At 42.2% G+C, this 3,861-nt stretch overlaps 1 non-coding gene across 1 annotated transcript; it reads left to right on the top strand.

Moving 5' to 3' along the window:
* Positions 1–1,040: 1,040 nt before the first annotated feature.
* Positions 1,041–1,115, top strand: Trnas-cga. The gene has a single exon. It is a non-coding gene; the product is annotated as a tRNA-Ser (tRNA).
* The last annotated feature ends 2,746 nt before the right edge of the window (positions 1,116–3,861 follow it).

The following is a 3,861-nucleotide window of genomic DNA, read 5'->3' as shown; positions in this document are numbered from 1 at the left end:
TCAAAAATTTTGTATCGTCCTTGTCATACAGAATAAGTACTGTAAACAATTATTTAACTGTGTTTTTTGAAACATTGTATACGATTTCAAAACATAATCACTTTCAAATATCAATGACAGAGCTACTTTTACATGAACTTTCGTAAGTAAGATGTACATAGATATTTATGACTAGCTTAGCACCCGCTCATTCGCTCGCTTGGACTATGTGGCCTGCAGAGATTTTGTCTTTATTTAATCGAATTTTTCTGTTGTTCAGAAACTGCAATACCATCCAAGCTTTCACGATAATTAAGTCAATATAAATATGATCTTTTCCGAATGTACTTCTGACCAAAAAGCGATTCTCGTAGCTGGAGTCAAAAATTTTTGTTAATCATGCCTTTTGCGGCCTTGTGGAGGTATTTCCACAGCAACTGTCATCCCGTAATAAATATTTCTTTGTATCTAACCGAGAAGTGAAACACAAATTTTCATAAATTAGCTTCAAAATTTTTTAGTGTTGCGTAACATTTTCTTAAAAATTTTCATCGCCTATTGCACTCCCTTACGGATTGAATTTCCAGAAACAGTGAAACACGTATTATTTTTTTATTTCTAACAGGTAAGTCAAATACCAGATGTCATAGATGTATCCTGAAAAATTCTTTAGTAGTTCACTTTAATTATTAATATAAAAAATCGTTCACCCACTGTTTTACCCCCTTAGTGCTTGAATTTCCAAAAATGTTGAACCACGTATTTTTTGAAACTTCCTGGCAGATTAAAACTGTGTGCCCGACCGAGACTCGAACTCGGGACCTTTGCCTTTCGCGGGCAAGTGCTCTACCAACTGAGCTACCGAAGCACGACTCACGCCCGGTACTCATAGATTTACTTCTGCCAGTATCTCGTCTCCTACTTTCCAAATTTTACAGAAGCTCTCCTGCGAACCTTGCAGAACTAGCACTCCTGAAAGAAACGATATTGCGGAGACATGGCTTAGCCACAGCCTGGGGGATGTTTCCAGAAGTAAAGCTGTGAGTACCGGGCGTGAGTCGTGCTTCGGTAGCTCAGTTGGTAGAGCATTTGCCCGCGAAAGGCAAAGGTCCCGAGTTCGAGTCTCGGTCGGGCACACAGTTTTAATCTGCCAGGAAGTTTCATATCAGCGCACACTCCGCTGCAGAGTGAAAATCTCATTCTGGCACGTATTTTTTATTTTCTCAACGAGAAATCTAATACCAGTCTCCGTAGTTCTAGCTTCAAAATTGTCTTAATAGTGACATTTTGCGTAAAAATCCTTCATCCCCTATCTGATCCCTTAGGGCTGGAATTTCGAAAAATCCCTTCTTAAACGACGCCTACAGCATAATATCACTTTCTTCAAATTTCAAGTTTCAATCCTTAGCGGTTTGTGCTGGGCGATGATGAGTATGACGTAATCATTTTTCTCTCTACATCCTATGCTTATACTTTCTGCGTATTTAACTTCATCTAGACACACTAAGTGAATTTCATCACTTACTGCGGAGCAGTGTTACTCATGTGTACCGCCTTCATTTTGCCTGAAGGAGCATCGTAGCAAACGTCAACAGTGTTAAGTAACAAGTGTGCGTAACTATCTTCTCACCTAGATGTTCAGACAGATCCACTACAGAGAACATCCCTTGGTACATTGCTAGTTGCTGTGTGTAACGTCTTCGCTTTTGCCTGTAGGACTAACAAGTGTAAGTAGGCACTAGTATTCAATGCGAGTGTGATTGGCCTTAATTAACTTTTCCAGTTTCATTCATCATTCATTTAAACCAGAAAATACGATTACCACTGATTAATCAAAGAAGTTGTGTTAAAGCTGAAATTCGATATCAATTCACAAATGTGTTTCATGTTGCTCTTTGGGGTATTGTAATATCAGAAAAGTACCGTTAATTATTTTTCTGCAATGTAAGCTTTATTTACTTCCAGAATTATATCACTGAATTCCAGAGAAATGGTGAAGAGATTTTATCTAATCTTTGCTACCATTTCGTTCCTCGAATGTTTTGCACGATTTTTAGATTGTTCGTCCCCTGTCTTCACTTCTCTTCTAGCACAGGCATGTGAGTGAATGAAGTCCTTTCGGCATTTGTCTGATCCTAATGTTACACAGCTGTTTATTTCTCTTCTGAGTCAGGAGCAAAGGCATTTACGTACAAGTTTTTCGCACACAGCACCAATGGAAAGAAATAGTTAAAATCTGAAGTAAAATGGATCATTTGTGTGATTTATTTGGCTAGTTAATTTGGACTGAATGAACTGAACACTGAGTGTAATTCTCTGTTGAAAAGGCTCTCCTATGTGTTAATAACAGTGGTAGTCCATGTATGATATTGTTTTGGCAGATCGACAGCTAAGAAGGTAACATTTGTCTCTACGCAGTCACGTATGTAAAGAGATCGAGAAACATGCGACTTTGGTCAAAGTAGTAATTATTTCAGTGCCTTTTAAAGTGGAGTTGAGTGAGAATAAATCATAATTAACATCCATTTACACACAAACATAACAAGTCACAAGTTAAAACATATTTCATTCATTTAATAATTTATTCAATTCAAATATTTAAACAATATATTTATATGTATTTAATTCACGTTGACACGATATCCCCTGGTGTCGTGGCATCACCGGAGTTCCTCGTCGTCTGCCGTCCTTGTTGCCACAGGGTAAGGTTTATTGGTTGGTGAAACAGTGTCCCCATCGTCCCCATCCACCATGAAAGCGCATAACAGCCTTCATCACGACTTTCTCCACCCAGCATCTCCGATGCCCTCTCTGGCGATGTAGCATCGGTGGGAGTTACTCGTCGACTTTCGTCCTTCTTGCTTCATGTATATTTTTATTGGTTGACGAGGCAGTGTCCCCACCCACAGCGCAAGCACACGGCAGTCTTCGCTCCGACTTTCTCCACTCAACACCTCCCTCTCTGGTGGCGTGGCATCGGCAGGACTTCATCTGCTGCCCTTGTAGCCTCATGAATATGTTTATTGGTTGGTGAACCAGTGTCCCAACCCACTATGCACAAGCAGTACAATCTTCGCTCAGGCTTACACCCCAATTTTCTCCGACGTGACAGCGTTGGGACTGTATGGCGATCTGCAGGGCTTCATGCCTCATGAATGAATTTATTAATTGGTGATACAGTGTCCCAACCCACCATGCAAGTGCACAACAGTCCTCTCCACAATTTTTTCCACCCAGCACCTCCGATACCCACTCGGGCGACGTGACAATGGCGGGATTTTCTGGTCACCTGCTGGGCTTCTTGCCTAATGACGGTCTACCCGACGGGAGGCCCTAGCCACACGACATTTCCATTATTTTTACTGGTTGATGAGCCAGTGTTCCGTCACTCCACGCAAGCACACAATAGTCTTCCCCGACTCTCTCCTACTAGCACTTCCGATGCTATTTCTGGCGACGTGGCATGCGCGGGCCTTACTTATTAACTTCTGCCCTTCTTTCTTCATGAATATGTTTATTGGTTGATGAGACGGTGTCCCCGCCCACAATGCAAGTACACAGCAGTCTTAGCTCCGACTTTCTCCACTCAACACTTCCGAGGCTCTCTCTGGCGACTTGGCATCAGTGGGACTTCAATCGCCGCCCTTCTAGCCTCGTGAATATGATTATTGGTTGGTGAGCCAGTGTTCCAACCCAGAATGCAACCTCACAACAATTTTCTCCCCATATTTCTCCTCCCAGGATATCTGGTACGATCTTTGGCAGCGTGACATCGGCGGGACTTCCTGGTTATCGGCCGGGCTTCTTGTGTCATGTGGTTGGTGATCCAGGGCCCCGACCCGCCGCGCAAACGCACAACAGTGTTCGCCCCGACTATTTAGC

The sequence above is a fragment of the Schistocerca piceifrons genome, chromosome 6 (assembly GCF_021461385.2).
Source record: "Schistocerca piceifrons isolate TAMUIC-IGC-003096 chromosome 6, iqSchPice1.1, whole genome shotgun sequence".
Taxonomy (NCBI): domain Eukaryota; kingdom Metazoa; phylum Arthropoda; class Insecta; order Orthoptera; family Acrididae; genus Schistocerca; species Schistocerca piceifrons.
This window is presented reverse-complemented; position numbering and strand designations above follow the sequence as displayed.